The 26,638-nt window shown below is 40.1% G+C and overlaps 1 protein-coding gene across 1 annotated transcript in view; it reads left to right on the forward strand.

Moving 5' to 3' along the window:
• Positions 1–26,379, forward strand: part of LOC103660007 — a 173,877-nt gene extending 147,498 nt beyond the window's left edge. The window contains exon 9 of the transcript XR_005838052.1: positions 24,855–26,379. The gene's annotated coding sequence lies outside the window, so the exon portion shown is untranslated. The remainder of the gene's footprint in view (positions 1–24,854) is intronic.
• Positions 26,380–26,638: the final 259 nt, after the last annotated feature.

Consider the following 26,638-nt stretch of genomic DNA (forward strand, 5'->3'; position numbering starts at 1 on the left):
CAAACAGAATCCAGACATCAGGATCTGTCTCAGGGGCAGTGTCTCAGAGTCCAATGATTGTGATCAAGTGTGTTGTAAGTCTGAACTTGAGGTGCCTGCAAACGGCCAGCGAAGGGGGTATGGAAGGGCCAGACAGGCAACGGAAACCAGGGTCAGGAAGAACTTAGAGCTGGGACAGTGGTTGGTCTTGGTCTCCCTGCCTTTTTTCCCCGGTACGAATCATATCTATAGGTTGTGCTCCTAAACCCTGGGTGTGAAACCACAGTTGGGGACAGGACATGGCTATGGATCTTTCTTACTGGGGAGATTCTGGAATTATTTTTACTAGAGCTGACTGGAGAATAAAATGATAGCCAATATCTTCCTTCCCTCCCGCAGGCTCTCTTCCTTCTAAGTCAGGAGAATCTTCTGAGACATCCCCATGGTGCTGAGATCTATAATACATATTCTGATGTGAGCTTGGTTCCAAGCAAATGTTTGTCTTGGAATATTGTGAGGCTTGTCATCAGACACCCTAACTTTCTATCTCCCTCCCTTATGGGGTTACTGTGAAGTTCAAGTGTGATTTGTAAAACGTATCACTCTCTACAAGCTTATTGCAGTCTCATTTCTTTCCAATAGATCTGTTGGTTTTTAATCTCACCTGAAAATTGGTTTCAGGTGAGATTACATCACCTGATATATACTTAAAAACTTGAGATATAATTGACCTGTAACATATATCAGTTTCAGGTGTACAATGTAACAACTTGATGTTTGCATATATTACCAAAGATCACCAGGATAAGTCCAATTAAGATCCATGAGCACACAGTACCAAAATATTTTTTTTCTTGTGATGACAAATCCTTTTTCTGTTTCCTTTTTTTTTTTTAATGTTTTTGTTTCTTTTCTATTTCTGGTGAAAAATGATTCCATTGGAAATTTTATATCAGAAAAAAAATATTTTTAGAGAAGGGAGGGTTTCTCAGATTTAAAGAGAATTTTTCTTTTTTTAAAAACTCAGAGCTGTTTGAGCTAGTAAATCAACCTCTTTATCTAATCAGTTAGGCCTTTCATACAATACACTCAACTAATGCTTGGGTAGAATATGTATTTCCAGTCACATGAGGTCTTATCAGTTATAATACAGAAAAAGAATTAGCCACTCTTCTACTGAAAGAGGATACCCGTGGGCTCATTCATTTTTTTCTTGAAATATTTGAGGAGAATCTGAAAAAGCTTATGAAGTAAACAGCTTGTTTTGTTCAAGGAGCCTTCTCTGAAATAGTTAGCAGGGTTCCTCTGATGACATTAACTGGTAATTTCCATGATGTCAAGGGCACGCTGGAGACTGAAGAAGGGTTAAGCTGACTCGCACGGTCAAAGCATTACAGTAAACTGACTTGGCAGGCTACCCCTCAGGTTGGCACCTTTCACCACCTAATCACCGACAATCCGGTTTTGTGGTGTTCACTGGGCTACTTTCTCAGAGGCCAGAAGACGTGAGGCAGACGTGGCGGGAGGTTTAAAGCGCCATGAAGCTGTGATGCGTAGATTTCTAGGAGACCCTACTCAAGACCACCTTGCCATCAAGGGCCACCCAAGGATTAAAACATTAAGGAAAACCTTTTTTGTTCTGTTTCTTCCCCCCCGCCCCCCCCAGAGTGTTTCAAAAAATGAGCTGAGTTTCTGTTTACCTTCCTGGTGCCTACTCCCAAGTTTCTCAGATAGGCCTTTCTCTTAAAACCTTTTTAATCCCTCATGTGATTATCGACTCTTCTGTGAAAGAAGTCAGGTTGGCCCAGGAACTTCACTGAATAAAGATGAGTTTATATTTTAAAAAGGAAACAGCTGGATGGCAAAATCCAGGGTGGGAGGCAGCTCTTGTTTCATTAGCGAAGGGAAGTCTGAGGGCCCGAGGAGAACAACTGGGCCGGCAGCCATGGCGGGGAGAAGAAAAGGAAACACACGATCATAAAGAACTAATCATGAAAAATGGAAAGTGACAAAGGGCCAAGAACAACAAGCAATAAATAGATTTGGAAAGAGGGGGAGAAGTCGAAGAGGAATGCACGGCCATGCTTAGGAGAGGGGCAGCGAGAGCGTGTGCGTTTCATTTGAAAAAAGAAAGTCATCATTCTGAAAATCATTAAAAAGTCCTATGGAAAATGTGTGAGGAGAACTTTGCCGACCCAGGTTCTCTTTCGGTTGATGTCACGTCACAGTCTACTTCGGAGCGTGGGGAAAAGCAGAACGGGAAGGAGGAAGTTCACGTTCAGTGGTGCCAGAGTGATTGTTGGTTTTTTTAATTTTTTTTTAAATTTTATTTATTTATTCGACAGAGAGAGAGACAGCCAGCGAGAGAGGGAACACAAGCAGGGGGAGTGGGAGAGGAAGAAGCAGGCTCATAGCAGAAGAGCCTGATGTGGGGCTCGATCCCATAACACCGGGATCACGCCCTGAGCCAAAGGCAGACGCTTAACCGCTGTGCCACCCAGGCGCCCCGTTTTTTTTTAATTTTTAATTTCTGCCTGATGGTAGGGAAAGGAAGCAGTTAGTTTGGCTACGTAAGATCGAAGACTATACCCAAGCTGGTGTATCAGGGGCTTTTCTAGAGTAACTTATACCCATTCTAGCCTTAAATAGAAATACCATGTATATCTTTACCTGGGTGGTAATCACCTAATGCCTATTTGTATATAATGAGGGAGCGATGGCTTATACTCACGGGTAAATCTCTAAATATTTTCAGATGAAATTAGCATGAATTTAAGGAGGACCTAAGAGGAAAACCAGATCCTCCTCTGTCCATCTTGAAATCTCTTCAACATGGTAAAATATGCAAACATGGCCGACAGTTCAGGCAAGCCTAGAGAGAAGACTTTTTTTTTTTGTTTTTTAACTATTTAAAGTTTTCCATCAGTTATAGACAGCACCTTACCAATGAAATGGTGCTGGTCTTTTATTTGGGGCATGCTTATTAGGTTTTTTTTTTTTCTTTTTAAATTAGTTTTTAATAGTGGCATTTGTTTAAGGAGGAGAAAATGCTTGGTGTTGAGTTCTGGAATGTACATTAATCTTGTTAATGACACCACAGTTCATGGTTGGCAAAACAGGACTTTTGAATCAACCTGTTTTTTTGTGGTAGCTATACTTGAGAAATAAGGCCAGGGAGCTAGAGATACATGAAAAGCGCGTGAAGACAAGATACAGGATTTCCTATGATTTTATGTTGTTCTTAATTAGGAAGCATATTGGCAGCAAATGCTAACATGTGTTAGGATGTTTAGTTGTAGCCAAATAAATGTTTTCTATTACAACTCCGAATCCCATTCCTAGTCAGAACCCATGCTGTTCTGATCATGGCTCACAAAATCCCTTTACAAGTCACCTCAAGGGCCAATTTTCTTTTGGCTCCTGGGGCAAAACCACTTTTCGCCACATGTTTTCCTGAAGGGTCATCTTCATCCCAGGGTAGAAGTCAAGGAATGAAGTGTGGTGACCTCTGTTCTTGGAACTGCTTTGCTTGGTGGTAATGAGGAGTCCTTAATCAGTGAAGTCAGTTTGACCCCAGAGTTGGAACTGGGTGTCAAGGACCCAGAGCAAGTAGCCTTCCAGTGATGTTAACACTTGTCTTCGTGGAGGAGGAGGGAAAGGGAGAAGATGGAAAGTGTAGCAAAAAAAGGTGATGAGGTAAGGTAGCTACGTTAGGGAGACATTTTCTTGTCTACACAAGGAACCATGGAATGTTCATTAAAACCATTGTAATGTTCATTAAAAGCAAGCAGAAACTTGGCAAAAATCTAAGTGTCCATCACAAGGGAATGGATAAATATACTCAGGAATGGAATACTCTAGAACAGTTAAAAGGAATGAGTTAAGACTATCTGAAACAATGAAGCCAGCTCTCAACAACATATTCGGGGAAAATAATCATGTTTCAGAATACTCAATGTATCGGGGCGCCTGGGTGGCACAGCAGTTAAGCGTCTGCCTTCGGCTCAGGGCGTGATCCCGGCGTTGTGGGATCGAGCCCCACATCAGGCTCCTCCGCTATGAGCCTGCTTCTTCCTCTCCCACTCCCCCTGCTTGTGTTCCCTCTCTTGCTGGCTGTCTCTATCCCTGTCAAATAAATAAATAAAATCTTAAAAAAAAAAAAAAGAATACTCAATGTATCATGACGGCATTTGCATGAAAAAACCACAATAAAACAGTGGTATATATTTGCCATGGGCTCATAGAAACTGTAAGACTATCCCATCAATTCTGGAAGGATATGTATCCAAAGTAGTTCTATCTCAGAGGAGCTAGGGAAGGAACCACGATTGCTAATAGGGTCCGTGAGAATCTTTTCTCTTTAATAGTAGATGTTTTTTTTAGAAGAAAATATTCATGTTCTACTCCTGAAGTTAAAAATTAATTGAAAAAGGGAAAAAAGCGAATGATTATGAAACCGTTACCTAAAATTCAATATCAAAACATTTTATCTACACTTGAATCTGACATTGCAAGCAGGATATAGAACCTCTGTTGTACTTTGAAGGTAATTGGTACATAGATGATTCCATCTGGGTCTTAGAAATCTTTAAAAAGAAGAAGAAGAAGAGTTTCTATAGGTGGCCTTTTCATTGCTGGACCTGGGAAATTTCGCACACATTCATTTACATAGATGAAATAACACAGGAGCTGCATTGTTCCTGCTTCTGGGTTGGAAACATCTCTCACTTTTTAATGCCAATGAATCAATGAAATCCTGGTTCTAAGGCCATCTTGAGGTATTCATTCAGTATGCTGTGAACCCATACCCAAAACTATTCAGCTCTCTCTCTGATTGGCACCTTTACACACTCTAGTTCCTCCTTCTGGAACCTTCCTCCTCCAGTTTTTGCATGGCCTCTGTCCCCACCTCATTCAGGTTACTTCTATTTTTCTCCATCCCAGAGCTTTCTTTGGTCTCTCCATCATTCTTCCTCCTGTCTTTGTAACCATTTACTTCTCTCTGTGTATTTACTTGCTTTCTCTCTCCTCCTCTAGAATGTACGTTGTGAGACAGAAGGGACTTTATTTTTCACCGCCATGCCTCAGTGCCTGGGACAGCATCCGGAACACAGAATGAACATCTCACTAAATATTTGTTCACTGAATTAACAGGGCCACGGTGGGGTTTTTGTTAACTTGTTATACATCCACGTGTAACATTTTCAAAGCCTTTGAAATTATTAAATCATTTCTCTGCATTTTATATTTACAACTCCTGCCATTCTTAAGAAGAGTCAGCCATACATCTAAACAGCCTTTTCTTTTTCCTCATAAACAATCCCACAGAGGATATGTGTTCAAAATATAACAAAAAAAGTAAGAATATACACCAAATTGCATTCATTTAATGAAAGAGGATTTTTTCTCTATTCTTAAATGAAGATCTTTAAGCAATATATCAGATCCTTCGTAAACCATGAAATGAAATGACTGACTATTCAAACTCATCTTGAGAAGAAAAACTGTCATCTCCAAAGCAGTAAAATCTCCATAAAACTGTGTAAACTAATTACTAGGTTAAGTAAAATCACTGGAATGTATCAGGACCTTCCGATGTCTCCAGGGCAGACATAATACAGTAATTCTTGAAAAGTCACTCTGGGAAGATACTGTAATAGGCAGGATGAAATCAGTGTAATAGTCTCACTTAGTTTTGGTCCTGAGACTTATAAAGAGACTATTGGTGGCAGATCACATGCACAGGAGAGATGCCTGTTAATGTAGCATGATGCGAGATGGCCTTTTGAGATCAGTGGGTCATGAGCTCAGTGGAACTTAAATGAAGATGATACAGCCATTTCTTCTGCTTAGGTGCTGAAGGATATTTACCTGGAATCTATTTCAGTGTGTCCTTTCACTTCCTTGTCCAAGGAAGTAGAAAGTTTCTTGTATACAGTGCTTTTTTATTTTAGGTTATTACCTGCCTCTATGTTTCTGTGCATGGGTAACAATTAAAACAATAACAAAACCTACCAGAAGCCTCAAAAGAACAGATACAAAATGAAAGACCTCATGTGCTTTTGAATTAGTGAAAAGTTCTATACCTTAGGATGGCAAACTGATAATTCAAGGTAAATCACTAGGATAAACTCATGGGAATATTGAATGTTTATTTTATTAGGTAATTTTATATAAATTTGTATTTGTGTATACTACACATATGCTGTATAAATATATACATTTATTTACACACACACGCACGCATGTTTAAATTGGTGACATCGTTTGGCCAAACCCCGTACTAATCTTATACTCAACACAGACAATCATCGCTCTGGATTATAATCGACTGTTTATGTATATGTCTTTCTCATACTCCTTGAAAATAAGGAAGGACTCTCACCTTATTTGCCTGTTCCCTAGTGTCCAGATTGTGGATTAAATGAACAACGCTTCACAGAAACCTATCCGTGATTCCCTTCACATAATCTTTTCCTCAAGGTGTGACTCAAAAATAGAAATTTGATCAGAACAGTGTTGGTTCTTATAAATATAATTTCACTATACACGACAGTTGACTTCCTCATACTCCCTCATGGGGATTTCTACCCTAGCTCAAGGCGATCATTCATGAAAGAAAAGTGGTAGGAACCAGATCTCTCGAAAGTGATGAGTATCAGACCGCAAGCTCAGAGTGTGGCAAACGAGGAGTAAATCTGGGCAGACACATTAACGGGTACCCAAATGGCTTGCACTTTAGAAGCTGTATACCCTCCCCCCTCCAATTAAAGTGGAGGGCAATCTTTGTGCTGGTTCCGTTCTTTCCTCTGTGTCTGAACCTGCCTGGTTGGCCTGCGCGTCCCTTTGGAGTTGATAATGAGGTTCAAGAGAGTGGGATAGCCCTCGCTAAGCATGTCACCCCTATTTAGCACCTTTTCCAGGATGGCAGCCGCCATTGTTTTATTATGTCCCTGATCAGCTGTCACTATTCATAAACTAATCACTGCCATTAACACGTCACGCCTCAAGCCAACTGCCCTGCACACTGGGGCAGTTGGCTGTAAACTAAGCAGGTGTCACCTAGGAATGACAGGACCACAGTAAAGGTGGGAGGTCTTCATGATGAAGATGGACGGGTCATATCAAATACTTCTATTTTTTGATGGACTGTAGTGCAATGGGTAATGGTATTTCTTGTTCAACTTGCATAACATTAAAAGAAAAAAATCTTATTTGAGATACTGAGCTTTCAATACTGGTAAGTTTGGAAACCAAAATGCCATGGAAATCCTTGGCGACAATCACATCTAGGTTGTGAAGGCAATACTGCATTAAATTTGCAGCCAAGTCTAAAACCTTCTTGAACAAGCCTTCTATCAGATCTTCATCTGACAAGCATTTATTGAGCACTTGCTATGTGATACTGACATAGGGCTGGCCCAGTCAAAATCCCTACTTAAAAAAAAAAAATATCACCAAATAATATATACAGTGACTATCCCTGACCTTTACTGAATTCCTGACCATCGGTCTGTCCTTAACACTTATCTTGATTTTGGACAACTTTGAGTTTCTTACTATTTTCCATATTGATCAGGTCTCATGTGTATGGATTGGAAAATGAGTTTGCATTGGAAAATACAATGATTTAATAAAGTTTATTAAGAAGGACAATATCTCTTAGACTAATTAGTTATTTCCTTCACCACCTTCATTACAAGGGGGTACCATAGTCATACAACCAAAAGAGGATTCAGAAAGTTGATTGGGAATTTCAGTGTCTTTGGAAAGTGTGAAATAAATGATCATACTTGGGCCGAGTAGTCTTTCTGCCCCCTTCCCTCCTGTGTATGCAGTAGAATTGCATCCATGTCCATTAACTTGAGCAAAGTCACCTGTTAGCCCTCGGCAAAAATATAAAATAATGAAATAAAATCACATAACCTGGGGGAACCAATTCTGCCTTTCATTGCATGAATTTCGTGTTTTCTTGGGAGTGACAAGTGTTGGATGAGAGGGTTTGCATCTGAAAACCCCTCAGTTTCTCTCAGCAAACCCCCCACCCATGCTCTGCTCATAGTGTGAGCATCTCGCTGTGTATGTGTTGTGATTCTGGGACACATACAACACGACACTGTTTACCATGATCTTTCAGGCATGCATCTTTGATGCTGCTGGTGGTTTAAGGGATTTTCAAGGGTAAATTCAGTGTTATCTTTATTTTCTTTCAAGATTTACTAATTTATTTTAGAGAAAAAGAAAGAGCGGGGGTGGGGGGGCAGAGGGAGAGGGAGAGAGAGTCTAAGGCAGCAAGGAGCCCAATGCGGGGCTTGATCTCCTAACCCTGAGTGCACGACCCGAGCCAAAACAGAGTCAGACAATTAACCGACTGAGCCACCCAGGCGCCCCTCAGTTTTACCTTTGAATCTAACCTCTAAGGGGGTATGTTACTGGATTACAAACCAAAGTACGGAAGGCTACACCATCCTGAAGTCTACAGAAAGTCAAGATGCCCATCTTACATGTCCAGATTTGTCAGCTAGTTTTGAAACCAACCTTCTGTTGAGGAACGTAAATATCTCACACTCTCTCCCCTACCAGGAAGGCTTGTACTGTCATCTGCTGTAACCAAAGAGATACAATCAAGCCTCACTTTTGTAGTTTGTATTAGGAAAAATGCTTTCTATTTTCTTTTCAAAATCTGTAATGATGACATATACTACATATGCTTGTCAAAATGGATCCTCCTTTCTCCTTGGAACTTGTTATATGACCTGCTCTTCATCCTTCCCCAGTCACTGGTCATGCCCCGGGAATCAGAAGTGTGGATTTCAAATGGGAAATGGAATGTTTCGTGATAAAGCAGTCACTCTATTAATTCATTGGAAACAAGCAATGGGGCCATTTTAACTTTAATGGTGAAATAAGGAATCTGAGAGGCATGCCTTTCAAGATATTAGGGAAGTATCAGAATAAACAAATACACTTCTTCAACTGATGTGTGGCCCTTTCTAAGGAGACTTAAGTGTAAACCTGTGATTATTGGTTATATTATTTGCCAGGGAAAGGCATCCTGATGGATTTGAACTTGACTGGTTCAAACTGACTTCGTAAGGTCACGAGAAAGCAAAAATAATAATAATAATAATAATAATTGTTTTATAAGTAAGTTGCATTCAAATGTTATCACTCAATCAATCACCTTATCAGATTGGCTCCTCAAAACGTCACCTGGTTCTGTACTGGGCTCAGATGGAAAACAAAGATGACACTAATATTGGCTCCTGCCTCCAACACACTTATAGTCTACTTATGGTTTTAGAATGTCAACAGAGAAAATGGCTAATGACTGCTAGACATTGTGCTGGATATTTTGCCACTTATGCTAAAATAATATTTTTGATGAAAACCTGGTTAAGACACTGTAGATTCAAAATCAAATCAACGCGTATTTGACCAGATCTTCCAGTCGGAGGGAAGAGCAACATTCGGATTTCCAGACATCCAAGGAGCTGAGGAAGGCTGGCTACAAATTTGAAAGTTATGGAAATTAGAGTAGATACTGGGGAAATGCTTTCCCAAGGCATGTGTCTCTATTAATGTGTGGGCATCTGATGGTGCTCGCACTATGTGAGCCATTTGTGGGTAAGCAGGACGCTGATTGAGTCGAACACCTCTGTAGGTTGTGAACAATCGAGGTTGAAGACCCTCCTTGACAAATAAACAACAAAAAAATTTATTAATTTAATTTCATGATGGCTACCTACCCTCCTTGGCAAAGTCGACTTTTTTCTTCACGCACACCCTTGGAGTCTCTGTTGACTCCCTAAAGCTATAGTTAGGACGGCATTTATTTGAACACTGAGGCTCCCTCTCTAATCTATACCATGGAGACAATCAGAAGACTTACCTTAAAGGATTTGGGGGGTCACTTACAAATATGTATAAAAATAGAGTATTTATCATTCTTTTTTTAAATAAAGATTTTTATTTATTTATTAGTCAGAGAGAGATAGAGAAAGAGAGAGCACAAGCAGGGGGATGGCAGGCAGAGGGAGAAGCAGACTCCTTGCTGAGCTGGGAGCCCGATGAGGGACTCAATCCCAGGACCCTGGGATCATGACCTGAGCCGAAGGCAGACGCTTAACTGACTGAGCCACCCAGGCGCTACAGTATTTATACTTCCTATAACAATACTTCTAAGTACTATCAAATGCATAGGTATATGGCCCATGGTAAGCACTCAATAAATTTAAAAAAAAGCAGTTACTACTAGAGATTGAGATAAAGAGTTAATGAAATAAAGCCATGATATTTGCATGTACAAGATACAATAGCAGCAGGGCAGGAGGCTTGGCTAGATGGAATTAAAGAATATCTTAAGGGGAGTATTTTAAAAGTAGATGGTATTTAAGCTGGCTGTTGAAAGAGAAAGCAAGAACTTCTGAAGGGAAATAGCGTGAACAAAGTTTTGGACCACGAAAGAGAACCAGCTGCTTTTTTTTTTTTTTTTTTTTTTCCGTATCCCACACACTGCAGTGTTTTTCTCAGTTTGCCCAAAGTCTTGTTTTATGGATTCTTGGAAATATTTGCCTATTTTTTATGTTTACCTGAGCATAAGATCTGTCATTTGGATTCTAATTATGGAAAGCCACACATCAACAAAAAGGTTCTAATAAATGCTATTATTCATCAGTTAGTATTAGTATGATGGAATACTTTATCACTTATGCCTTGGATGTAATGATTTTAAAGTTTTGCTCATCCAAAATCATCTTCAGCCTTACTTGTAATTGACTCATCCCTCATATTTAATTTATTATTCAGTTCCCTATTACTTTCGACAGGGCACGGGAATCAGGCAGAAGAATGGGAGAGAGAGCATACAATTAGAAAAATATGATCTCTGGGAAACAATCTGAGGGTTTTAGAGGGAGGGGGGTGGGGGGACGGGCTAGCCTGGTGATGGGTAGTAAGGAGGGCACGTAACACATGGAGCACTGGGTATTATACGCAAACAATGAATCATGGAACACTGCATCAAAAACTAATGATGTACTGTATGGCCACTAACATATCATAATAAATTAAAAACAAAGAAAAATATGATCTAGAACTTCTTGCTACTTTATATGAAAAATGAAATTTGAGACCTCAGCATCCAAAGAAGAACATGTGAAAATTCAACCATCCTGTTAGAAGAGAAGATCAGGGAGCCACCGCTGTGTCGTCAGAGACTTGGTGGCTATCTGTTGATTTTGTCTGTCATTGCTGTCTTCATTCAAGGAAGGACACCTGAGTTCTCCTCTGGGGAGCCACCCTTGCTCAGTCTCAGTCCATGTTCAAGTGGGGTCTGGCTGAGTCCATTTCCTGTCCTCCTTCCAATCGCAGGCATGGGAAACAGCCCATCTCAGCCACTTGGTCTATCTCTGCCGGAAAACTGACCTTTGAGTGGAAAGACGAAAAATGCAAATAGGCTTGGAACAAACTCTTTCTTGGAACAGCACCTTGAAGAGGGTGTTTATGACTTCCTATGACCCAGCACCCTGTAGCAATCTAGTTCCTATCTTTTGTCCTTCTATGTCCTGAGTGCCCAGCTTTGGCTTTCTATGAGCTCTCTGTCTTATCCCAATAATTTTCCTCTTTTCTTTTGCTTAATTTAGTTAGAGTTTGACTGATCAACTGAGTGAGAGTCTATGAAGAATTATGCAAATACGGGGGAAATAGTCATAGATGCCTGAGCTCAGATTCCTAGAGAACATTTTCTCATTGAACCAGATTTTTTTAAAGGATTTATTTATTTATTTGAGCAGGGGTGCAGAAAGGGAGAAAGAGAGACAGAGAGAGAGAGAGAGGCTTAAGCAGACTCCCCACTGAGCATGGAGCCTGACACGGGGCTCCATCTCACGACGCTGATATCACGACCTGAACCGATACCAAGAGTCAAATGCTTAACTGACTGCGCCACCCAGATGACCCTCACTGAACCAGATTTTTGAAGTACATACTAAGTGCCAGGCACTGTTCTAGGCATTAGATTCAGTGACAAACATAAGAAAGTATTGGGAAGAATAGATGCTCTAACAGATGTTGGTTGCTGGATTTTCAGAACCTACATTAATGGGTTAATGACATTCATTCAACCTTGAAGATGATTTTATACACCATCCTTTGTGAAAACTTCTGGTAGAGTTGTTAAATAAAAAGAATAAGCATATTAACAGCAGTCCAGGTATACGTTTTAGAAAAGAGTTGGTCCTGCAGAAAAGCAAATAGAGTGTTGATTTAAATTTCTCAATGATCAAAGTGTTAAGGTAATTGGTTTTGAATAGAGCCATCTATGAGATGTATCCATATAAACAACAAAGTCTGTAAATGTGTAATGGACAAAAAATAATAAAACTATCAAAATAATGTATTTTCTTTATACCAACTCTATCCATTAATTTTTTACAGTTTTCTACCATGTAACATTACCCTTCATAAAAATGATATTTTAAAATGAGATGAGGTTGGCAAGAGAAACAACAGGTAGTTAATGGAAGGAGGATTACAAAGCTGTGCTCTGCTGGGTGAGGGAGAAGGGAAAATAGAATTCATCTGGGGCTTTCTCTGAGCCAGAGGCCATGGTCCATAGGCTTTAAAGGGGTGAGCAATGCTCAGAGGCAGGGTTTTTATATCTTTGACTATTTGCTTCCTTTCTCTAAAGAAATCAAACACAAGCTATTTGAACTAATGGAACTCACTTCAATATGATACAGGATAAGCTGAGTTGTGAACCTCCCACATACTAAACATTTAAAAAATTCACCATGGATTCTTGGATGGTTGGATAATCTCTAAATCCAGACAATGATGTTTGTGCTTGAGACAGTGGGAAGGATGTGGGAGAGATCAGAGTTCTAATTCTTTTTTTTTTTTAAAGATTTTATTTATTTATTTGACAGAGATAGAGACAGCCAGCGAGAGAGGGAACACAAGCAGGGGGAGTGGGAGAGGAAGAAGCAGGCTCATAGCAGAGGAGCCTGATGTGGGGCTCGATCCCATAACGCCAGGATCACGCCCTGAGCTGAAGGCAGACGCTTAACTGCTGTGCCACCCAGGCGCCCCCAGAGTTCTAATTCTGATTGTGCTTCACACCTGTAGCAGTGTGACCGTAGGCAAGGTATTTGACCTACACATGACTAGATTTCTTCACCTGCAAAGCCAAGGTTACAATTCCTAGTAGTACATACTTGGGATAGGACAGTTCTCTTTCTCCACCTCCACCCTTGATTTTGTTACTCTTTCCAATTAGGAGAGCATGACTTACTTACAACTAGGGACCATAACACTATTATTAAAAGAGTTGCGCTTAAAATGTCTAGCATCCTTTGATATTATGTGTTAAGTAAAAATTTACATGCTTGCAATTTCTTTTTTCTAATGCTTGCAATTTCTAAAAAAAGAAACCAAACAACAAAATTGAAAGTTTGCTTCCTTTCGCTTACATTAGAATGAGAATCCACCCTAAAGTCCAATTTTTGGGAAGGGAATCATCTGGGATATGAATTCTTTATTTCTCCATTTCTCCAATAAACCCCGAGCACCTAGTAGATATTTGGTTCCATGCTAGGCATTTATAATACAAGGATAAGTAAGACAGAACTCTCAACTTCAAAGAGCTGGAGTCCAGGGCAAAGGTCACACAGAGAGAATTATATATAGTAAACATAGCGGAGAAGTGCTGAATAGGAGCACTGAGGGGGGAACCTAATTGGTGGAGTGGGTAGATGGTAAGAGGCGAGGTTTCTCATGGTGGTAGTAGGGACATGAAGACTTTGTGCATGAGTTGGGATTATCTAGGTGGTCTAGGTGGGGGAAACTGGAGTGGGTGAACCAGAAAAATCAAAGGCATAGAGCAATAAACTCACATGAGTAGGGGAGGGAGTGGGAGGATGTCCCAGTAGACAGTGCTATGGTACCCAAGGCTAGAAGCTGGAAGCCAAGAGAATAGTACCCTTGGAGAGGCAAGCAGAGATAGTGGAAGTTGCATTTTCCTGGCCAAGTTGCTTAAGCTTTGCTCAGTAGAACGTGAGAAGGCAGAAATATTTTAGTTCTGCCTATGGGATAGGCTGTGAGGGTTTGAGCCAGGTCATTTTGGTGGGACATAGAGTGGTGGAAGGTGTTGGGGATTAGTAACATGTAGGGATGAGCGTAGGGGCATGAAGAAGAGGGGAGGGTCCAGGGTGACTCCCAGCTCTGAAGCTTTGGTCCCTGAGGTGTTGCTGTTATCAGAGGTGGGAAATACATAGATACCAATGAGTTTAGGGCTCAACCTTAGGCATTCCATGACCTGACATATAAAAGATGTGCACCATCACATTATAGGTTCCTTAAACATTGGGCCATGACTTTGGTTTTTTTCAATACCTCCAGGGATATTTTATTGACCTGAGCTGCATTTATGACTTCTGTTGTATGGTGAAGGCCTGCCCGGAGAGATGAAAAGTGGTGAAACCTGTATTAGCATGAGCTCTGTTTCTTTGTAGCCCTGGGATTGCGGACAAGTCATTTTAGCTGTCTGGACTTCCTGTTCCTCTTTGATAGAATGAGTAGATTGGACAAAGAATTTCTAATTAAAAAAAAAGTTATTTGACTAATTAGAAACCGCCTAATGTGGTACCTCCATTTTTGGCATTCCCCACTTGTGCAAAAGGTCCCCCTAAATTTATAAGGCACTTAACATTTGATGCCAGAAAGACATCTTAGCTCTCCTAGACTCTTACAGATATTCTTAGCTCCTTCTCGTCAGGAAATGCTTGCAACTCTTCAATGGTGTGACTAGCCCCCAAAGTGTGTATTTTCCCAATTTTCAAATGTTCCCAGCCAGAACTTGCCTAGACGAAGCATAAAGCCTTACCCACAAAGCTTCCACTCCCCTCCCTCAGCAAACTGCCCGATCCAAACAGTGAGCCACTCCCGCAGTGGTAGGTTCTCCCATGAAGGAGTGCATTAGAAATAAAGCAACATGTTTTTCAAATCAGCACATATACCAAAAAATATATTTACTTAGTCCTGCTTAATGGCTTTCAAAGAGCCATTAGGCTCAACTGAGTGAAAATTATATATTACCAAAGCATGCACAACATATCCTAAAATAGACGTCTGACCTGGACGTACAATAGGAAAGCCATTATCTTTTTGAATTCTCCTTCACTTTTTTTCCCCTAAGAAAATTGCGACATTTTAGAGCAAAAGGGTACATTTTCCCAAAGGTTTTCGTGTTTGCTTGCTTTGTTCCAAATCTCAAGAAAGAACCACGTAGTGCATTAATTTCTTGAGTGGTCTTAGTGAGGGACATTCTACTGCTCAAGACCTGGTAGACTTTCCTTCTTAACAGAGGCACCAGCTAAGCATGAGGAACCTAAGAAGATAAATGAAAAGTGGAAAATGTCTACGGGATAGAGCAACAGCATTAGCGGGGAAAAAAAATATACAAAAACACCCGTTCCTTTCCCATCAATTAGAGTTTGAAGCACTTTAATTTGACAAACTTTATATGTAAATTAGGAATCTGTCCCACTGCTATCTGGCACCAGAGAAAGCAGCGGCCAAGGGGTTAATAATCACTGACAACTTTTTATTTAACAAGCAGTTTTGTCATAGAAATGGAAACTGACCTGGAACATTAGCAATCAGAATGAAAGGGCAGATCTGGAAAACTCACCATTGTATGTGAAAAGGGAAAGTTCTTATGGATTTTAGAGAGGCCAAAGGAAAGGGCTTATTTTATATTTGAGAACATAGTTTAATTTAGATTTTTAAGGACAAGTCACCCCACATTCAAAATCCATATAGAATGGTTGAGAGAAACGGAACAATACCTCCATTTGATAATGGAAAGCAAGGCATTCATATTTGACAATACAGTGTTTATAAGACATATCTCATGGTGGTTCTGCAAGAAGTCAATGTGTAATTTAATGTATTGACTTCTATTTCTAAAGAATCATGTTGTTTACCTGGTTATCTTAGGGGTTACTGGTCCACCTTGAACCGTGTTGGTGAAAGACACAAATCAGCCAGTGTGTACCTGCCGACGATTTCCAGAGTTTTACCTGGAGACACCCAGAAGCAGAGAATCATTCATGGAAAAGGATGTTACAGTAGCAACAGCTCTGATTTGGGAATCAGGAGATAGAATTCAAAATCTCAGCCCTTTCACTTAAAAATATGTGGCCCTGGGGAAGATAGTTTCTTCCAGGGGTTCTTGACCACAGCTGTACAACGAAACCACCTGTCGAGCTTTATATACACACCTATACACCTGGGCCACACTGCCAAGATTCTGGTTCAGTGGGTCACAGCTGGGTCCCTGTATTGTTCAAAAACAGCTGGGGTCAGTAACTACTGGTACAGTATCCTCATTTGTAAACTAGGAATCCCATTTCCTATCCATCGTGGAGGGTGGTTGTAAGGATCAAATACAATGATATGTTTAAGGCACCTGCAGCATGCTCAAAAGGGCTTCGTTTCTTTTTCTTCCAAGGGGCCTTGGTTGTTCTAGGTCAGGGCTCCCCAAAGGGGGTTCCGAGGAACAGGAGCCCCATGGGATGCTCTATGGAAAGACTGCACCTGTCAGTCACATTTGGCAGGTGCACATTTTGCTCCCTTCCAGACTGTTACCGGGACGCTTGGCACATTGGAAGTTCTGAAAGCACTGAAGTCAATGAACCATTGGACACAGGGTTTCTCCAAGGTATTTCACCACCAGATTCCTTTTCAACTGGCAATTATTAATTGGCGTTTCACATGACACGCTCTGGGGATCATTCCTCTTTATGATCTCAAACTAACGTTCTAACGTTTTGGAACCTCGCTCAGCGAATTTGCTGCATGTGGTGATCTGATTAAGACCCAGCCTTTCTCATCATCCTGAAGAATATCTGCTCCTTTTCTGAGCTATTAGTTTAAACGGACACTCATATCAGAAATGATTCTGTTTAACTATTGTAGTTTTTACTCAAAGTGCCCGAGTTTATGAAGGCAGAACATAAATGATCTAGAAAAAAAAATGAACCATCAATTGAGAAGTAAAATTAATAACTAAACAGTAGGAAGTCACAAGCCCACAAGTTTCCCAATAAAGGAAAGACAGTTATGTTATGTGAGATCATACCTTACCCTTGAAACCAGAGGAATGGGATAAAATTAGAAATGCAAGTTATGGTTACAGCTAAATTAATCCAAGGGTCAAAAGACTTTGGTAGACATTTTGCATAGGTGCACCAAAAAAATAAATAAAAAATATACATATTATATATGGGAATAGAGTAAATACTAGACTTAATTAAATAGGAAAATGTCATATTCTTCATCTAATGAAAAAATTATGTTTTTAATCTACTTTGGGGAAAGCCAAGAACTTAAGAGCTTTTGGGAAACTGAATATAATGACATAAGTTTTTTGGCAACATCATTTGCCTGGTCTGCACTTTTAGCTTAAGTGGAATATCTGGCTTTAAATATGTCCTTCTGGAAACGAAAAGACAAAGTGACAAAGTGTATCTCTGGTTGAGGTATTTTTGTAGAAGAATCACCTACTCCTTGAAGCACAAGGAGTAGCATCCACACCGATATGTGGTCTTGAGATACATAGGGTGTAAAGTTCATGTTCATGGTCAGGTTGGAGAGAGTTTGCAATAAGAATTTGCATCCGGTAATTACTTAATTTTTCTTTTCAAGCATCCTGCTTTTGCAGGTTTGGTATGAAAATCTCGGAAGAACAGCTTTGCTTGTGAGCTTTCCGATATTTCTACTCCGGTCCTGGCCAGAAACACTGTGAGAACACCCTTTCATTTGGTATTTGAGCCCTTATGCCTCTGTTCCTGGCTGCAGACCAAAGGGAACAAACACAACTGAACATTTCAGAACCTCAAAATAGTAAACTAAAAATGGTGTGCTCTGCTTTTGGTTCTAAAAATGATTGACCCCGGAGCCTTGTTCCAAACAATCGGGTTGATCCCTCTCTAACGTGGATTACTGGGTTTTAGAAACCATTGGACAACAAGTTTGTGGGTTTTTTTAAAATTGATAACTAAAAACAAACAAGGAAACACAAACAAAAGACAAAACAAAAACACCCACATGACCAAAATGATTGTAATACAGGTATCAGGTCTCTAGAGCAGAGTCTACGTTTTATGAACATGCTTTGTGGGCCAGGATAAATTAGTGTAAATGACAAGGGGATTGGAGTCTGGAGTATGATATTTGGCCTTGGATGTTGACTTGATTAATTACTAGCGGAGTGTCTGAGGCACCTTTCAGAGGCTCAGTTCCTTTGGGTCAAATTAATAAGAATAATGGAAAATAACTACAGTGATTTTAACCGGGGCGTTATGAGGTGCGAAGCATTTTAAAAATATTTAAAAAACAGTAGTGTGACTATTACAATGATATTATGAAAGTTAGTGCATCCCAATTACTAGAAGTTTGAAATTCATGGTCAAACAAACATCTGGGTTCTAATCCCCATTCCTCTGCTTTCTGGTTCTTGGTCTGTGTAAGTCACTCACCATCTTTAACCGTGAACTTTATCATCTGTGCAATGGGGATAGTGTTGTTAAAGTTAGTGAAATAAGGTATATAAGAAATCCGGCACATAGTTACTGCTAGGAAAAAATCGGTGGCTGTTAAGAAATGTATTAAGTGATGATGATGGTGGTGATTTTATATGCTCATAATTCTGGGAGCCAGTCTAAATACAAACATAAGCTGAATCGATCCTTGAGAACTCTCTGGATCCTTCTCCCATAAAGTTACGCACTCTGTAGAATTTTGCTGGGTGAATGGACACACTGTGAGGTTTACAGAGCTTATTTGGGCAGACCCAAAATATGGGTTGGGCCACATGTGGAGGATCTGGTGGGGGAAATGGAAAACACTTGCTAGGTTGATGCCAGGTATGAGGCAATGGTGATCTTGGCATTTTTAGCATCTCATTTTAGCCAGTCAGGAGAGGGAGGTGAAAAAGTGCAAACATACGTAAAAGTCATAATAAAATTGTCGTGGAATTAAAACATGAAACCCACAATCTCTTCATTCCAACATAGCAGTATTTTGTTTCTAAAAGTTCTTTTTATACTAGGCATTCCATAGGAAGACTGTTGTCTTCCAAACCCATACTCACTGCCAGAAGCCTTGCCAGCCCAAAATATGACTTGTATCTTCTTTACTTGATATCCCCTAATACATATTAAATGTAGGGATTTAGTAAACATTAGACATGATTAAATATTACAATGTCATATTCTTTATCCAATGAAAACCGTGTGTTTTTAATCTACTCTACGGAAATGAGTAGCCTGCCATCTTTAAGGTATCAGTCACGTGATATTTACTCTTCCTCCCTTCATAGTCAAAACGCTTGAGAAAATCCTTGTCATTGACCACACTTCTTTATGGATTTTGAATCCCTGGCTGTCTCCACCCCCTAATACTGAAGGGGCATTCTTCATAGACAACTCTGCCCTTCCAAGCACCATATCCAATAACATTTTGTGAATGTTCTTTCTCCTTTGCAACTTTGTGTCATTGATTTCCTTCTTGGACCCCACCCCACCCAGCCACCATTTGCACTCTGCTGCACTATTCTTGTTTCCTTTTCAATTCCGATGACTCCTTTTCTCCAGCCTTAAAGGGCTTGCTCAGGATTCTGTCCTCCATCACCTTCTTTTTTGCCAGAGACTTTATCTTCAGGTAAACCCATCCATTCTTGCTACTCTGGTTAGTCCCTCCATCCTGAGGCTGGGCCACCATATTTGTTCCCTCTATGTTTGTTATCTCCACCTGGATTTCCTCAAACTCAGTCTATAAAATCAAGAATCATCAATTTGCTCTTTGAACTAGCTCTCCTATCCCTTCCTTCTGGATTCAGTAATTTTGTTTGTACATGGAAATTGTCTTCTCCTGGTGTTAAAACCCCCCAAACCTCAGTATTATCTTTGTCTCTCCACTTGTTTGACCTCCAGATTCTAGAAGTTCCCACATTTATTTGTAAGCTCTGTCAATTTTATCTCACAATGTCTGTCACACTTATAAGACAGCTACGCTGATGCAACGATCTGTGTGACACTCTTTGTGATGCTTGTTCGTATGTTTGCAAGATAGGCGCTAGACCTTCCGCCATAACTCCTGCATTCCAACAGGAAGAACGGGGAAGATCACAGAAGCAAAGGGCGTCTGCCAATTTACGACAGTTTTCCTGAAAGCAACACCCAACAATCTTTGCTTACGTCTGTTGACCGGAACAGTGTTGCATGATCACCTGATCTTGTAGAGGCAGAGAAATGTGTTTTAAAGAATCTGGACACACTGCTGCTCCAATACATAAGAGTTCTATTTGTAAGGAAGTGCAAAATGATATCGGGTAGGCTATTGTCAAAAGGGTATTGGGTGGACTCGACAAACCTATTCTTCTGACTTCCCTATGTTTTCTTCAAATAAACTTCCACTGGTAAGATGAAAGAGCCTAATACTCCTTATTGACCCCCACCATTACTTTAGCTCACGTCCTCATCATCATTTTGCTTGGATGGTTGCCAGGCAAAATGGACACACTGTGTCTGTGCTTTGTGGCTATTATTGCACCTGTTCACCGATTCCTTTATTTAACAAGAAATTGACAACAAGCACTGTGCTGGGTGCTAGGGATGAACAAAACCATAACCATTGGTTTCAGGGACTCAGTTTCAGGGTCCTACTGTCTCACCAGTTGATTTCAGTGCAGCACAATGATAGACATAATAGAAATAGGCACAAGGAATTACAGAAGCAGAGAGAAAAATGGGACTAATTCACCCTGGGAGTGGGTGAGAAGACCAAGGAGGTGATGTGAGTTGAGCTACGTATTATTAGGAGTTTCTCAGGACAACCCAGAGAGACATAAAAATAAATTTTCTATTTTTGTAAACTAATTACCAGGGAAAAACAAAGTGGTTGTATACTTGACCTCACTCTGAATTTAATTTTTAAAGAAAGTAATCATAAGCGAAAGCAATTTTAAATATAGCATTATAGGGCACAGTATTGATAAATGAGAGGAAAACTCGTTCTTAAAGAGTGTACCACTCACTTACCATGTCCTGAAATTAACTGAGAACTCATTTGTCAAGGCTGCACCTACCCTACAGAGAATTCTTCCAATTAACATCAAAAACGATCATTCTTAACCTCTCATGCATTAAGAAAATCTTGTCTGCACCCAATGTTCTGTTCATAATCAATGGAGCCCTTTATGTATGTTATTTCAAATTTATCACCCTGCATATTACTAAAATGAATGGATTAATAAATGAATCTGCTGTGGGTCCAGAAGCCAGACTTATTTGTTGTCTTCTGGTTCTCATGGGATTTTCTTTTGGTCTCTGTGACATTTCACTCTGCAGTTTCTCATGGTTTGGGATATTTATTGATAGCTACTGACAGCATGTGTTGGTATGCAGAGATGGACAATGGCTCTAGCAGAAAAGTGGACTTTTTAGGGGATCACTTATCCTCTGAAAATGTCAGGTAGTCGCTATCAGACTATGTTAAAAAAGCAATGCAAGCATTGTGTTATATCAGTTCTAATGGTATTACATTGCTATCAAAAGAATGAATTGAGCTAAAGTAAATGATAATACCTTGTGCTGGTGAAGTTATGGTAACATTGATACATTCCTAAACTCATTGAGGAATAAAATAGTGCCACATTCCTGGAGGCCAATCTCATGATGTGTAACATGATCCCTAAAATATTTATATCCCTGACCCTTGATTGCACTTGCAAGAATCTACTTATGGAGATGATTAGAAATGTAGAATCGTGGGCAGGGCTTGGTGTAGAAGGATGGCTATCAGAGCGTTAAGTGAATGGCAGACCATGCATGAGATGGAACATTATGTTGTCATCAAGATTTGTATTTTCAAGTAATTTTGTTTGCGTAGGAAAGTGCCCATTACATTCAGTGATAAGAGAAAGAAGACAGTTGTATTAAGGTTTTATCTATCTATCTATCTATCTATCTATCTATCTATCTATCTATCTATCATCTATCCATCCATCTTACATGCACACAGACACACACATCTTTCAAGAGACATTTCTCAAAATACCAACAACCCTCTAAGTTTAAGTGATTTCTGTTATCATCTTTAAATTTCTCTAGATTTTAGAGATTTCTATGTTGAGAGTATGAGTTTCATAATCAGAAACAAATCACTCAAAAGAAAATCCTAACAAGGATCATGTCAGAGAGGAAGCAGGGATTGCTTATTGGCCCTTTTCATACCTATGCTGTCTGTGCTGATCGTTCTCAGACCTGCACACAGTGTGAAGTCTCAATTCAGGCTCTGGCCAGGACAGGTGCTCCAGGCTCTGAGCAAGGCTCCCTGTTCCCATGCTCTGCCCTCATCTCCCCCAACCTCCAGACCACCCTGAGATGTCTCTTTCTAAGTACAGCTATCGCCATGTTACTTCCTGTCTTAAAACATGGTGAAAACCTTGCTGATTGCCCACAGAAGAGACCCCAACGCCTCTGCTTGGCACCAACCTTACTCTTGGGCTTGATATCCTTCCTGTCTCTCCATCTTCTTGCACCCCAGCAAAAGACACCATCAAATATCTTGCTGGCACACTTCCCCTTGCTCCCCCTCCCCCAACTTTATCTGCAGTTTGGCTCGTTGAAGTCCTACCCGTCCTTCAGAGTCCTGCTCAAATTCCCAGGGAGTTCATTCAAAATTCATCTCTTTCCCCATTAGTTCCTCCTTGCACTTTGTTGATCTCTTTTATTACATATATTGACATTTTACTCGTTCTATGAGTACTTGTATTTTTTGTGTGTGTCTTTGTTTTTATATTGAGCTCTTGATTTTTACCTCCCCTCCCCCAATGATGTCTTCTTTTGTAATATTTATGGAATGGCTCTTCCACATAGTATATATCACCATCATCTGACGGTTTGGGGACACAGAGTCCTGGGTCTCATTCCTAGGTCTCTGATTTGGTATATCAAGGGCGGGGCCTAAGAATTCCCATTTCTAACAAGTCCCCAGGTGCTATTGCTGTTGCTGCTGGTATGCGGACCACACTTTGAGAACCAGTGCTTTTCAAAATTGGGAGAAAATGGACTAATGTCAACCTTGCTGTAGCAGATGGATGCAGAAGATAAGAGTGCAAGAATTAGAATCAGAGACTTGGGGTTGAATTCCAATTTGACTACTTCTTGCCTGAACAAATCTTAACCCCTCTGGATCTTCGTTTTCTTGTCAGACAAATGGGGATATTATTACTTGATCTACAGGCTGTTCTGAGAATTGCGAGAGATCATGTTTGTAGAGTGCCTAGGAAATGGTGGCTATTATTATTAACCCATGTAATCTGTGCAATAACTTTATAAAATGGACTTGGCCACCCTTTTGCAGATTAGAGGTGGAAGCACGGAGAAGATCAATAACTTACCTGAAGTTTTCTACCTTATAAATGGTGAGACTGGGATTCTAATTCAAGTCATTTTGATACTTTCTACTCTCCCCTAATATGGCATATCATGCATAATGCACGATAAGAGTTCCATGAAAGAGTTCCTAAAGTTGGATTTCCATATTTATTTGTGTAAAATCCTCCACTGGCAATACCACATCTCAAAATGTTTTCCTGGACTTTCAGTGTAAGACTGTTTCCATTGTTATGGGCACAAGTGCAATTTCCATCTCGTCTTAGGAGGCTATGAGAAAATAACAAATCCAGTAAGTAAAAATAATTATTAAAGAATGAACCTACAGGGTGCCTGGGTGGCTCAGTTGGTTAAGCATTCAACTCTTGGTTTTGGCTCAGGTCATGATCTCAGGGTCGTGAGATCGAGCCCCGTGTTGGGCTCCGTGTTCAGCATGGAGTCTGCTTGAGATTCTTTCCCTCCATCTCCTTCTGCTGCCCCACCCCCTGGCCCACTCAAATAAATAAATAAATCTTTTTAAAAGATCCTTTAAAGAAGAAACTCACATTATTAAATTAAAACCAAGCTGAGTAAGCAAAGTGCCATTTTACAGTTCTTTGTTACTTTGTGGCATTATTAGTTTCAGGAACATTATAAAATATAGTTTTTCTTGGGGAGACTGGAGGTATATTTTATAATAGATTTTATGATAAATAACTTGATTTCAATAGCACTTTTGAATTTGTTAGACATTAAAACAATAGAGAAAGACCATTTTTATAAATTGAAAATTCACTTTGTGCGAACACTAAAATGCTAGGATTTGATTTCTTTGTTTCTATAGAAACAAAAGAAAATTGAGATTAAAATAAGCTAAAATGGAATGAAGTTTTGTGAAACAGATAAAGGAGCTTATTTTACTTGTTCCCAGTGTAATGTGTTAAGATAAAATCTTTATTTAAAACCCAAGCTATCTGTGGACACTTCTTCTTTTTGAGGAATAGTTCAGTTGAGACGGTGGAAGGGGCTGTTGGCACAATGGTGAATGTCAGGATTTATACCAACAGAAAATCCACCATGTGGGCTCTCGTTAAATGTATATGGTTTATTAACATGCAAGCTAACTTGATCATATTGCTCAAGATTTTTTCTTTTTTGACCTTTTAATGGGAAGAGTAGAAGATGAGTGAGACCAGTTTCATGGGTGTAAGACTTGTGAAGTCACATGGGGCCCCACACTCACAAGGGCCTCACACTTGGTTAAATATTCTGCTGCTTTCATTTTAGGATTCTTAATTTTTGAACACGGGGGGCCCACATTTTCATTTTGTACTGGGTCCTGAACATTATGTAACCAACCCTGAAGACAAACATTATTTTATATCCTTTCTGACTCTCTTTTCTGAAAACTGTCCCCCTTCATTCCCGCTACAGGGATACCATCGGCTGCCATCTTGCTCAGGGTGACTGTATACCTTGGCTGTGCTCGATTGGTTCAGAAGAGGACACCTGACTTTGGATGGGTCAATCAGAGCCCCTTCTCATGGCAAAATTGATTGGTCCAAAGATGGACACTTGAACCAAGCTGAACCAACTTGTAGGAACTTAGAAAATTGGACTGGATAACTGAGCTACTCGATTGTTAATGGCAGTATTTCCCACTATTTGGCCTTAGGAAAGAAGAGAAAACTGGTTTCAAGAGAGAATATAAAGAAAGAGGTGGACATGAACATGCTTGCAAAAGTGAGGACTAGAAAGAAGGTCTTGTAACATTCCTGGATCCATTGATCTCTGAGGCCCAATGGCTTTCTCTAGGTGGATTCTATTATTTATTATCAAAAAGTCCTAACTATTACAGGAATGAAGAGAAATTTTTTCCCATTTACTTCCGTTTTGTCAATTCAGTTCCAGGGAAGGCTCTTCTTATTTTGAGAGAATAATTCTTCACCATGCCGCCCATAATCTTTTTCCTGAAATGACTTTATTTTCTGAGGTGTTACAATCTTGCTGTCTCAGTGACCTGCAGACAGAAGGTGTCCCCACCGGTAGCGTGTAAGAAGTGAGCGGTCTGTGTCTTCATGCTTACATTTATATGGGCTCTACTTATGTGGCAGGAACAACTTGAACCTGACAGAAGATTGAAATGTGTTTGCAACCAAAGAACCTGCAACACAACCCACCTTTCATCAGGAATTTTGCTCACAGAGAACACATGGGGGGTGGCAGAAAAGAATCAGAAAAGCCAAATCAAGCTTGGAGCATTAACGGTGGTGTTATTTTAAGAAAGCACTGTGCTCACAGTAATGATGTCTATACCAGCCCATAAAACCACTCAGATTTTTCTTTCTTTCGGACAATATGGTCCAGTGGGAGAAGTTTGGGATCTAAAGGATACTATTCTTTAACTTTATGATGTCTTCATTCCACCCTTCTGGATCTCAATTGGAGGTTTTGCAGAATTTAAGTCATAATTTCCTCTATGAAACCTAGGAGGTAGGATGTGGACCTATAAATGGCATGTTGCAGAAAAAGGCGAGGATATGCTATCTACCCACTTCACCCCTCTTGCTTCCAGACTAATCCAACAGAGGAATTAGAATGATTTATCTTTTGCTTTCCCATCATAGAGGCATAGTTGCACTTGATATATTTTCCTGTTCTTCTGCCCCCTATTAAACAATCTAATATATAACTTAAAATATCATTTCTTAGAAATGTATCATGAAATGTACTGAGAAGAACGTCTCTGCGGCATTTATCTAGCGGGACCAGTAATGCTGGGAAGTGAGGCTTCCATAGGAAGAGGTAATCAAATCAGGAAGATGAACCAGGTAGAAGTAAAAGCACCTTTGACAGGAACATGTCTAACTATATAGATGTTGATTGGGATGTGCTTGCCCGCCAACAGAAACATTAATTCAACTGGCTTAAATGATCAGGATATTTTTATTTGTTTATTTGCTTGTTTGTTTGTTTTTAGAGAGAGAGAGAACACACACAAGTCAGGGTGCAGGGGAGGGAGGCAGAGGGAGATGGAGAGAAAGAGAATTCCAAGCAGGCTCCACACCTAGGTAGAGCCCGATGTGGGGCTTGATCTCATAACCCTGAGATCATGACCTGAGCTGATATCAAGAGTCGGATGCTTAACCAACTCAGCCACCCAGGTACCCTGATGAGGATATTTATTATGTCGTACAATAAAAAGTCTAGAGATAGGG

Source organism: Ursus maritimus, unplaced genomic scaffold (assembly GCF_017311325.1).
Source record: "Ursus maritimus isolate PB19 unplaced genomic scaffold, ASM1731132v1 scaffold_27, whole genome shotgun sequence".
NCBI classification, from domain to species: Eukaryota; Metazoa; Chordata; class Mammalia; order Carnivora; family Ursidae; genus Ursus; species Ursus maritimus.